We start from the raw sequence: 12,773 nt of genomic DNA, 5'->3' as shown, positions 1-12,773 counted from the left end.
CTGTTTTCGCATGCGGAAAAGTGACCCGTAGCCATGCATGCAACACCGCAGGACAGCTTGTGTGTGTGTGCGTGTGCGTGTGCGTGTGTGTGTGTGTGTGTGTGTGTGTGGATTCTTATCAGATTACATAACATAGGTTTGGGTTTATGCGGCTGGGACAGATTACTGGGCAAGAAAAGGACAGAAAGAGCCAGAAGAGAGGAAGTAAATTAAGATATAATGTAAGACTAAAATGGCACTCAGAAGTCCGCAAAGGCCAATGATGCATTCAAATCCTGCTTGGATTGTACCATTTATCGAGTTAGGAAGTCGCTCTTCCGATTTGCACACGATCATGAGCTTTAGGCTGTAATCTGTTGAAAACTATACAAATGATATCTATTTTTATTCCGAGTTGATGGCTTCCTAATGAGGATTTTCCCAGTTGGGTAACCTTTTTCTGGATTATCTTGATACCACATGATGGCAGCAATGTTAGCTAAAGTGGAAAATAACTTCTGTATCTGACCGGTGATTCGAGTTCGCTTCAAAAATAAATGGGCTCTTTTCTTGGTCCATGCAACCCTCTTCAACCAAGTTTTATGATAAGATGTCCAGAAGTCTTTTCGTAATCCTACTGACGGACAAATTGAGCCGAAACGTAACCTTATTTGTAGAGGTAATAACGAGTTATGGAGCAGGACAGGGTAAGGACTGTTAAGACTAAGAGGATGTTGAGCTGGGCAGAAAGAGACAGTAATAAGAACATTTGGAGTGCTGAGGAAATTAGAAGGTAAAAAACAACCCAGGAGGAGGGTGATGTTGGAGGGCACTGGGTGAGGAAGCCATGGGGAGTAATGGGGGTGAGTGAGAGGAGATGAAGCAAGAAAAAGAAGAGGATTTGTGAGAGGACAGAATGAGAAAGACACTGATAGAAAGGGACAGCCAGGAGTAATCCTGACGAGAGGTGACAGGAAATGAAAAGTGACAATAAAACAAAAGAAAAGAGACAAATAAATATAAAACAATACAACCATTCAAGTTTCAACGTAATCATAAATCACAAACCAATGCTGGAATCTTTCCCCAGAAGGGGGATTTCACACCATGTAAATTATGTTGTGTCATTGTTTGTTTGTCTGTTACCTTACTTCACTTGTACCACTCTTAACCTTCTTTCCAGGAGCAACATGCAGCAGATGTATTGAAAAAGTCAAGACAAACCCCGTAACGCCAGTAAACAAATTGGAGCATTTAGAAGCTAAATTGCCACATATCTCCCACAATAAAAATGGTGGAAAATAAAAGATAAAAGGAGATTGGATATATCAGGTGGTAAAAAGAACAACTGGTAATGAATGCCAACATTGTTCTGTGTCCGTGGGTGTGTTGAAGGTAATTGTTATTCAACAGGTAGGTAGTGATTTGTATAATGTTGTGTTTACAGCTTGTTCAGTTCAGGCCGACAAAAACAGAATGATATGATCTTCCCTTTTTTTCCCCAGTTACTAGTTTATGGTATGTGAAGGTTATTACTGCGTGCAGTGGGGCAGAAAAATAACACTATAATAAAGACAGAGCCATTTTGATATCATTAATTATTATTGGCTGTTTGTTTTAATATTGGGCTTTTTCAAAGCAATTCCACTCTTCAGTGCTACTTTGAAAGGTTTACAAGTGAAATATCAAGGTTAGATTGCCATAGATAGCAGTAATGGAGAATGGACTTTCATTTTGAAGGGTGTTGGTTTGTTGAGTAAATGTGTTTTAATACAAAGTCTGTGTACTTAACTGTTTTATTGGTTGTGTTTTGAGAAGGTTTACCAATTGTTTTGTTTTTGAGAGAAATGTAGTAAAACACATTTAAACCCACTTAACGTACGCAAGCTAAAGATCCTGGAAAAGGCAGTGTAACACATTATGTAATAACACCATATTCTTCAATAATCTGATATATGTTGTAATAAGAGGGCCTGAATAACATCTGTATTCCATTTAACAAGAATGTTGAAGTAAATGAACACATATTACAATGGTTATTAAAAAATGTGAGTTGCCGTTTTTTTCATTGAAATGTAATAACACATGCAGTATGTATTGCAATGAGAGAGAACGAGACGAATATAGGAGTCAAACGAGAGAGACTGCGACAGACATGGAGACAGGAGTGATGGAGTAAATTAAAGAGTGGAAGCTGTACAAACAGGGTGGAGAAGGAGCCAAAATAACAGAGCAGAGGAGGGAGGAAAAGGGGGAGACGGACACAGAGAGAATAAATAAATCCATGCAGAAACAAGTGCTTCATCACTTCTCACAACGCCTTTTCAATTCATTCAGAAATGCTTTAAGGGTCAATGTCTTCTTCATCGGTGGCCATTTTCACAGTTGATTGGATAAGTCTGTGGTTGTCCATTTCACATCAAGCCTCCCATTCATGAATTCAAAAGAGCAGATTGTGCTGAATATGGCCTCCCGGAGCGACTGAGAAAAGGACAAAAGCACCTCTTTTTTTCCCTCTCACTGTCTCTTCTACCATTTCCAGAAATGATCTCCACAGTTGTCACTTTTCTCCACTCAGCGCAGCCCCCTGTTGCCAAGCATCAAGCTATTCCAGAAATGTAATTTAAGGCAACAACAACAACAATCTCCAGGACAGCCCCTGCATACAAATCAATAGACAAAGACACAGTTACTATCTCTCAAAGACTCTTGAGCCAGTTCATGTGTGTGTCCTAGGCTTTTCCTAAAATAAACGTCTCCTCTCCACCTGGGAGCTTTCTATTCTTAGCCGCAGCAGCAGGGCGAGCACTCCTGCATATCAATGCCCGGCTCATCTTTAAACATCAACTGGTGGGGTGGCACAGATGTGGCGCCATCATATCTGTTTGTAAATGTATGTCAGTCTAAGGTTGTCCTGAGTGAAGTGTGTGTTTGTTCACTTTTGGATTACGAGGGATGTCTGCCTGTGTTTGATAACCTGGTTAAGGGGGCTTGACAAATCTTACTTCATGCCTGATTCTGCAGAAAGATCCTCAGCCAGTGAGATTAAGATGGTTTATCTAAACAAGTAACTGTTCCTATTTATATTAAAGCAACTAAATGCATGTATTAGTTGGAATGCCTTAATGCTGCTATATGTCCATTAATAGAACCAGAATCCAGATTTATTGGAATGACAGTCACGAAAAAATGGCATTAAGATTGAGACTTCTTGAAACCGTGCAACTTTTCAATTCTTACCTATTCAAATTTGAATTTAAAAGATATTTAACTCAACATTGCTCAATTCAATACATTGAGGGATTTTGCTGCTGCAGCCTTTCTTTGTGTGCTATGACCAATAGGTCAAAAGCAGGTTGCTGAATAAGGCTTTTTGATTAAGTGGTGCACTTTTCTTTCTGGTGCATCTACAATTCCTCCACCTACATCATGTACATCAGTCACTAAGGCTGGAGAAAGCCACTTTAGACCCACACAGGCTGCAGTGGTGCTGCACTGCTTAATCTATTGAGGTATCTCTGACTGTGATGGACTGTTCCTCCTTTGATTGATTGACATAAATCAAAATGGGGTCATCTGGAAATAATGTTATACATGTTCCAACTGTGTGTTTTGTGAGATAAAATACTGCATGACATAACAAAACAAAACGCTGTAATAAAGATATTAAAGTGGATTTCTACTTTATCACTCATCTCTCAGCATGCACAGCCTTCTCATTCATAAATATACAATCTGGAGATTTATAGCTATATAATGGTCTTCATATTCATAGAAATAAATAACTTTACACTCTTTTGTATGTGATTAAATATAATTTACAAGAGGCTTGTGGGTGATGAATGGAGTAAATGCATACAATAGATTACCTTCACTTCTAGGTGATATAACACAAATCAATACTGAGAGGAAAGTAACACTGCAAGATCTGACTGTCCTCTTTGGTTAGGTTAATATGAAGACTAAACAGAAATGGTGCATGCTGCATTCAGTGGCAATTCATGCCACTGAATGTGAGTTAATTTGCAGCTTCGCTCCTGATGGCCGAATCAGTCTGCCGTGCAAGTGAGACCCCTTTTGGTGCATCAGAAACTGCCGCCCAGCTTTGAAATCACACCATTGGGCAATAAACGTGTCAAATTAATCCCTGAAGCGATGCTTTAGGAGTGATTGGAAACTGAGCGGAATGAGTGATGGAAGCCCCATGAGATGAATCAGGTTTATATTAGGTTAGCATTACTCCTCTTTATTGTTTTATTTTTAAATCACAAGGTGTTACTTTCACAATAAATCATGGTTCCAGCCCCGTGCAAGTGATTATAGTGTGTTCAGTCCCTAGGTCACCTCGTGTTAAATATATTTTTACATTTTCTCTGAGTGTTTCCTGCACTATCAGGCTTTAGGTCCAGTTATATTTTTCAGATATTACAGTTAACAACTCTCTGCACCGACTGTAAAGTTTTAGGTTTGACAGATTAGTTTGATAGTATAAGCAGCACCCTTGGCCTCCATCCACAGTAGCCTCTAGTCCAGCCAGTGTCGAGCTGCCAATATGTGATGTAGCGCTGGGGCAGAGCCGGCAGCATATTGGGCTCTTTCCATGAATGTCAAGCACTGCATTAAATAAAACAGGATAGGCCAACAAGTCTGTGCCACAGCCAGGAAGAGATGAACACCACGATCTATCACTGTCATCACATACTATTGTTATAGGAACTTAATTAATCAACCTGTAGGAGGATGGCATGCTTGGTAACGCCCAAATGGGGGGGGGCTCGATTCGTTCTTAGGTGGCAGTGAGATTAAAATGCCTCTTGAAATCATCCTGAGTAAAGCAGAAGTCTAAACACATAAAATAGATGGAGTGGGCTTTTCTTTAAATCAACAGGCAGGATCCACGTGTTAAAACAAAATGAAAATGTAGTTGGTGAGTCAGTCAGAAAGCTTGGGATGGGAACTGAAAGTTGAATGATCACTGTGGGGGAAAGCATGGGGAAACAGGCTTTATAGCAGTGCAGAAATCAAGCATATGGAGCCCCAACGTGCTGCAATATAAAGAATAGCACTGATGTCTAGGTCATTTTTATAAACAACTATTTATTTTTTCTAAAAGGCCCTTCTGAACAAAACCTGATGTCTAGATGTAAAGATTATGACTTAGAATCAAAGCCATTAAACACTGTTGTAGGTCCGGAGGCCATAAGAGGACCATACAAAAGATTGGTGAGTGATTAAATATTTGCTATGCCTCAGTTAATTAAAAACCTAAACATCATTGTCAAATGTCCTTTTTTACTCTGCTTTTACAGAAGCCTCCAGGCTATATTCCTCTTCCTCTTCTTAATTTCTTCTTTTTCTACTTCCCAGTCTTTATCATCTTCCTCCTGACACCAAGCAGACACAATGTATCTCCAGAGCTAACAACCCCCCCCTGACAGTGCTAACAGCATGTAACACACAAACACACACTCAGGAGAGAAGAGGATTATGACCGCGGGGACTTTCCTGTCCCTCCCAGCTATTAGCCAGACAAGGTAAGCTGACAGTAGCGGGATCCCGGAGAGCCGGAATTGGTAACCACACAAGTAACCCTGAGTCCAGTGCCAACGATGCACATAACCAGATTAACGTGGACAAGAATAGAGGCCAATACAGGGTTACCACCTTCTCAAGCAGGGAAGTGAGTGTTTTGTTGAATGGGTCCATTGAGGACACAGTCACAGGTAATGAAGCACCGGGCATTAAGAGAGTGTGGGATATTTTTGGCCCCAAAACAAACAAATAGAGACGAAGCAGGTACGGGGGCAGCATGCATTATGTGCATACACAAAACACACACGTAACCCGTTGCCAAATGTGACAGCCTGACCAAATCAGACAATATTGACATTTCTAGGATTAGGCCTTGGAAAAAATAATGAATTAATGCATGAGGTTTTATTTCCAAACACATGTTTTCTCTGGACTTTCGGTCATTTGCAGACGCAGCTCACCCAGGATGAATATTTGGACGGATGGAACTAAATCAACACGGATGGAAGGAAAGCCCAAAAACATACTGCTGCTGTTTAAGGGCAAAATTAAGGGGTTGTCTTTTTATAAATGAGAACTTTGAGTGAAGTTCCATTACATCAGCGTTTCAAGAAGTTATTTCTGTGTCATGGCCTATAAACCAAGGCTTAACTTGAGAAAGTTTGAACCTTTAATCATTAAATCATGCAATCTTACGGCCAGGAAAAATCCAGAAATATTTTTGACCCTATACTAGAAGCTGGAAAATGCTTTGCACGTCTGAACTGTCAGAAATGTTCTATCACCGCCCTGCAGACATGCAGCAAATGCCCAGTGGATCGTAGCAGCCAGCTAGATGGCTTCAAAGCTTCTTAACACAAAGACTCATTGTTGCTGATGAAAGCTTAAAAATTGTTTGAGATATGCAAATGAATCTATAGCCTACATTTCTTTAGACAGCTTGGGTGTTTGAATTATTAAGAAGGCGACATATCTTCATGTTAATTATTTATCTTTGTGGAAAAAAATCATCATGCTGTCATAAGCTCAGCTATTATTACAAAACTACCACCACACCATGTTCAATATCATCATCTTCAACCACATCATTCACAATGTTGCTGTTATCAAAAGGCTACCTTCACAATCATCATCATCATCTTATAACAACATCATCATCATTAAAACCACTGCCACATGCTACCATAAGGAATTTTTACTGGAAGCATTTTCATCTTAATGTTCCTCAACATCATCATGCTGCCTTTATAAGAAGTGGATGTGATCACTATGATGTAATCCATCGCTAAGTGGACTACAGATTTGGCATTTCTGCTGTTGCCATTTCGTTTTTTTCGAACCAGGAGTGACGTAAGAGACGATCAAAATATTAGTGTAAGCACTGTGAAAGGTTTAAAGCTTAAAGCTGAAAACTAGGACAACAAACCAGAAATCTTGTCAGTAGCCCCACCCTGAAGCATATCCTGTTTAATCTTGTATTCCCTAAAAGGGGATCATACATTACATGTTGCATTGATGAAGATTTGAAACTAACAAGTGACACAGCAAAATGTTTGATCAATCAAGCAATATGTAGGGTCATTTTCTCATAGACTTCTATAGAATCTGACTTATTCTAGTAAGCAGGGAAGTCGCCCCCTGCTGGCCATTAGAAAAATGCACATTCCTTAAATGTGATTCATGGTAATTGTAAAAAATTAACAGATGCTTCAATGTAATTGTCTGACAAAAATAAATAAAGAGAGAAATGAAGGCACTTTTGCTTGCGTTCAGCTAGCAATCATCATTATCATCAACACCAATATCAATTCATCAATAAAACCATACTTGTTTATATTTCTTATATTATTACTTTGTTTATAATATAACAATAGTGATTTCAGATGAAAAACTGATTATGAGACAAAAGTACAACTATTTAAGACGAATGCAAAAACGAAGAGAATGTCATAAAACCATTAAAATAGAGATCAACCAATCGTCAGCAGCAGTGCCATCATCGTCACAGTACGAATAATGTCTTAAAAAAGCATTATGTAATCATTCCTACCTCTATAGAGCTCTTATTTGAATCAAATAATCCAATTGACTGCATTTCAATTGTCATCATCATCATGCTCTCTCACCGTTCAAATGCCTTCATCAACATCCCATTCTCAGTGCATCTATGTGCTGCCCTCGCCTATCTCCTCTTGCACCCTGGCTGACCCATGTACTCAGTCCCTTTAGACCCGGATACGTCCACTATAACCTGACCTTAATCTCATCATGCTCCCTCCCCGGCCACCGGCACCGCAGCCCCGGTCCAAGGGGTGAAAGCCCTGTAGCTTCACTGTCACTCACCCTTCTTCTAGTGCGGAGAGGAAACTGCGCTGTGGGGTGAATTGGAGCGGTACTGGATGCGTCTCGCGGACAGGGACAGGGGGCTCAGCTCAGTGAGACCCCGGTCACGCATTGCTGTCCGGTACATTCCTCTCCCTCCCTTTTCTATTAGATCACTTTCCTTTTCGCTCATCTCCCCCTTCACTTGATCTCGTACCGACAGGTTTTGCGCTCCTTATTTACGCACGCATGCACCGATCTCTTCAATTAACGGGCTTCACATACGGCGTGTGTGGACACTTACCGACTGCCTCCTGTCACACAAACGGCTCACATATGACATCAAAGCAATCAGAATGCACGCACAATGAATAAGAATAATACACACGTGGTTGAGTCTTCGGTTCTCTGGAGAGAAGCCCGGGTCGGGATCATTCATTCACTCATCCCTCTATCTGTGCATCCTTCCCTCCGTCCCTCTTCAGCAGCTGAGTAAAAGCTAATTGCTGTGAAACAGCAGCGATGCGAAAGAGAATCAGCAGACTAATGCACTATAATCCCCCCCGCGCCCTCCCAGAGTATCGCTCAGATAGAGAGGAGAAGATAGAGACATGAAGAGAGAGGACGAGGAGAGAGAGAGATAGCCAGCGTCTCTATCTTTCGCTTCTCTCAGCTCGTCTATCTCTCTGTCTCTCTTTCCTCTCTCCTATCTCTCTCTCTCTCTCTCTCTCTCTCTCTCTCTCTCTCTCTCTCTCTCTCTCTCCTCTTTAGGGTAAGGCCTAACTGTCAAAAGCGGCCTCACATTATTTATTTGGTGGATCAAGTTTGATTTATTTTCTTACTCAAAAAAGGAACCCAACAAACTTATGCCGTACAATTGACAAGAGCTGCTGTTCCTGTGTTTGAGTAATCGTTTCATACACATTTAGATTAAATGCATGTAAAAAAAGTTGGAAAGGAGTGAAATTATGACTTGTGAGAGAGACCTTGGCTTAAAGTATGTAGTTTGGATGGGAGTGTATTTATTGTCTACAGAGGAAGAGGAAAAGAAGGATAACCTCCGATGAGATTAGACAGGGGTGTGAGGGGATGAGAGATGGATGAGGGAGAGAAGGGCAGTGAGAATAATGGAAAAGTGGAAAACAAAAGAAAAATAAATAATGGGAGAAATGAAAAGATGAAGGCCAAAAGAGGAGAAGGGAGAAAAAGGAGGGAGACAGCGGAAGCAGTGGGTTGTGTGAAAATGGGAAGAGGAGAGCAGCTGGAGTCAATGTAAATAATGAGAGAGAAAAGAGGAGTACTTTTACATGATCCATCTTTTGGACACAGTTGATCAGAGTTCTGTCTCAGCGTGAAGCATGGCCTCTACACCGCAAGCTAATTCACACCCCGAGGGACACATCACACACACACACACACACACACACACACACAAGCATGCACACACTGACACTGAACAATTACAGCCAAACTCTTACATTCACTGAGAGAACATACACACGTCTATACACATTCCAGCTAAATGCATAACTGTGAGGATTCTGTGAATGGTCTTGCATTTTATATTAAAGCACATTATTCATTTATGAATAACATGGTGGGCGGTCCACCGTTGTCACATGACAGAAACAAAATGGATCAAGCCAAAGGTAAAGAAATGCAGGTTTTTTTCATAATGACACTTATAAGACAATCAACGGCTGTTTTCCGAAGAAGAAAAATGGACTATAAGTGGACGTAAATTGACTGTGCAGGATTGCCCAATTACGTCACAGGCTGTTAGGTGTGTCAAGAAGAGTTATTTCTCAATACTGAACTGAATTACAGAACTGATGTACCTGTAGTCACTTAGAAAGAGAAACATAGAAACAATAGCAAATGTACCCTTTAGTCTCTGGTTTTGTTATCGTCAGGAAATCCCATGGAAAGTCCAAAAGCTTTAAGTAAGTTTGTACCCTGTTTAAGGCTCATAATAAACTACCGTACCCACAGTCATGAAGGTGGGTGTGGTTTTGGACAACAATAGAGCTGTGTAGTAAAGAGGATTAAGCTACAGTTGGTCATGCTAAGAATAGACTGACAATACTTCCACAGAGGGAGGAAGTCAAGGAGGGTGGGTCAACAAAACGTTAACCATTAACAAAACAGGAGCTGATGCTGGTTAACCGTTTCATACTGAAAGTCAGCATTGGCCAGATACGTTTCCCTTTCCTAGACCAAATTATAACATCCATCAAGGACTTTTGTTTAAAGTTCCCCGATGTTCATGTAACTTGGTGGCAGTTTGTTACATGGACCAACAAATAAATCATCAGAAGAAAACAGGAGTGGATCAGCATCACAGGCTGGATACACAAATGATCTTTTACTTTCCTTAACATTGCGAGATATGTACTTGTCAAAAGTCTACAATCTCCGAGGGCTTTCATTAATATTTAAACCATTAAAACAAGGACCCCCAACCGAACATATTGAGTTTCTCGACTAGGTTTTTTGTTGTTTAATTTAACTAATCCATAACGATTGCGGCATTAGATCAACAACCTAATCTGTTGTTGTTGTTTTTATTGAACAAAATGGTACAAAATGCTAAGAAAAAAGCTTTCACTTTAACAAATGTTTCTCCAGAGATTTATGACACTTAGATAGAAAAAGTTCCAGCAATGTTTTCCCACAGTAACATACAGGCTTCAATTACAATAGTTTAATTTATCTTGCCAAAGAAAACAATGACGAAAACATCACCAAAAATATTTTTCTTCTAAAATAAAAAAATACTGTATCGGGAACTCCATTTTTCATTTTAACATTCAATTCCTCAATTCATTGATTAGCTGCTAGAAAATTAACCACTGAGATAGCTCGTATCATTCAAATGGAAATGCCAATTTCTGACCGCTGCAGGGTCAGAATCCCATTGATTGAAGGTAAAGGTTATACATCACAGAAACAAGAGTCTAACACCCACACTGCAGACAAAAGGCAATCAAAACACAACTAATGAATTCAATGTGAGAACAAGCTAAATAAATAATTATAGATCGAGTTTTACGTCACTGTACCAGAATCCTGTTCCATGTATTGAGATTACTGGGAATGCGATCCCACCGCTGCTGTATTCCCTCCTCCCTGCACAACATCAAAGCATCTCAGATTCAGCGCCTAGTAACCCTCCCCCATCATCTCGTAGTGCTTCTGCCTGCCTCACTACTACACTGCAAATCAAACCACAATGATAACGACAGAGAAAGCTACATTTTTTCCCAGTTTCTATGGCAATGAGAGAATAATCGGATCCCTCCGTCTTATTTCTGTAATATAGCAGAATACCATGAAGTGTGAACAGTTTCTGCCCGGAGGTTACGTTCTGTTTTCCATGAAATATTAAGTTGCTTCTCTAACTTGATATAAAACTGTGACACAATGGGTACAGTCGTCTTCGTCATACAACAAGATGATTTATGAAATCTAAATGTGGTTATTATTTATCTGATCGCAACCTAATAGTGGAATACATTATGTACATACAATAGGCAATCGGTATACTAGAATGTCGCTCAGGTCCAAGACCTTTCTTTGGCAAATGAGAAAAGCCCTCTCCTATACGAACTACTCATGTTTTTAATTTTCCTTTACCAATTCCTTTGTCAGGAGAAATAATGAGAATTGTCCCATGTTTTACACAGATTACTTCAGAAATACCACATTTAATTAGCCAAGGTCACACCCATTTGCAGGTGATGCCTATTACTTGGTGCCAAGATGACAGCCGGCTCCCTGGGGTCCATTGACCCCTCAAATCCAAATGAATAATTAAGTTACATCGGCCCCAGTGTAAAAACTAAAAAGGTAGCAAACTAACATTTCCTTTAGTACCAAGGTGACACCTGTAAAAACTCTTCTTAAGAGCGTATCTTTCAAGCTGGTTTTGGACTGACTCCCTGGTCTCTTTCATGTATTACAGACTCTTTTGGCAGACAAAAAGACTAGTTGGCACAGCACAAAAGCCAGTTAAAAAGTAGGCTAGGTTTCTTCACACTGATTTGGCCCCTGTTGATGTTCCCTACAACAATCCCCTTTGTACTCGATACAAGCTGGTCTACACTGGCTGCATTCATTGTACCTAACAGTAAGCACCAATAACACACAATTCCTTTCATCTTGTATTCAGAAATGCAACATGTGTTTAATTTTATGGTAGGAGGATTATTTGATATATGACAGGGGCAACCAACTGTACCAGCAGAGAATTGCGGATGTACTGTCCCCTCTCATGTCTGTTTTGTAAATACGAAGCTAACAGCTAGTTAGCTTAGCATGAACGCTTTGAAAAACAGTTAGCTTGGCTTTGTTCATAGGTAACATAAACCAACATAAACCAACTTCTAGATTTTACATTCTTTGTTTAAAGTGACAATAGACAGGTTATTTGCTCAATCTTATCATTATGTAGTGAATATTGATTGCACAGTGAACTGGCTGTACAATAATGAAGCAATCAGCGTCTACTTTGGTCCCATTCAAGCATTTCCTATGTTATTCTATCCGCCAACGCGTATGAGCCCTTGGGAAAGTGAAGACATTTACGGGATAGTGCTCGAGTTGACTTTATCCTCAGTAGAAAAACAAAATGTCAAACAGTTCTTCATAGTCAAGATTAACCAAACCCTTTCTGACCTTGTTGACGGTTGACGGTGGACCAATTTCACAACCAGTGAAAAAAAGAATTGACTTCTCATTTCACTTTCACTTCTTGGAATAGCATAGCTTTCCTGAGAAGATCACAAGGTCTATAGACAAAATTCAACCACTAATACTATCACCGACTGATATTATTTTGTAGCTAGAAAGGAGCAACTGTGATTAGAGAAACCATCTTTGGTAAATAAAGGTCAAAACCCCAAATCTCATTTCAGAATCCTCTCGTGTGCTCAGGAACA

The 12,773-nt window shown here is 40.0% G+C and overlaps 1 protein-coding gene across 8 annotated transcripts in view; it reads right to left on the bottom strand.

The window, feature by feature from the left end:
- The window catches only part of slc8a4b (solute carrier family 8 member 4b), a 119,445-nt gene that overhangs the window by 94,285 nt on the left and 12,387 nt on the right, over nucleotides 1-12,773 (bottom strand). For 2 of the 8 annotated variants that reach the window (XR_004569743.1, XM_034223280.1), the window contains exon 1: nucleotides 7,562-7,581. The exons of 1 other annotated variant lie outside the window; for it this stretch is intronic. The gene's annotated coding sequence lies outside the window, so the exon portion shown is untranslated. Of the gene's footprint in view, nucleotides 1-7,561; nucleotides 7,582-7,637; nucleotides 7,707-7,854; nucleotides 7,933-12,773 lie in introns of those variants that run through there. 5 more of the 8 variants (XM_034223583.1, XM_034223350.1, XM_034223659.1 and 2 more) reach the window with 5 other exon arrangements.

This window comes from Gymnodraco acuticeps, unplaced genomic scaffold (genome assembly GCF_902827175.1).
Source record: "Gymnodraco acuticeps unplaced genomic scaffold, fGymAcu1.1, whole genome shotgun sequence".
Classification (NCBI taxonomy): Eukaryota; Metazoa; Chordata; class Actinopteri; order Perciformes; family Bathydraconidae; genus Gymnodraco; species Gymnodraco acuticeps.
The sequence above is the reverse complement of the archived record's forward strand: the minus strand, read 5'-3'. Positions and strand labels throughout refer to the sequence as shown.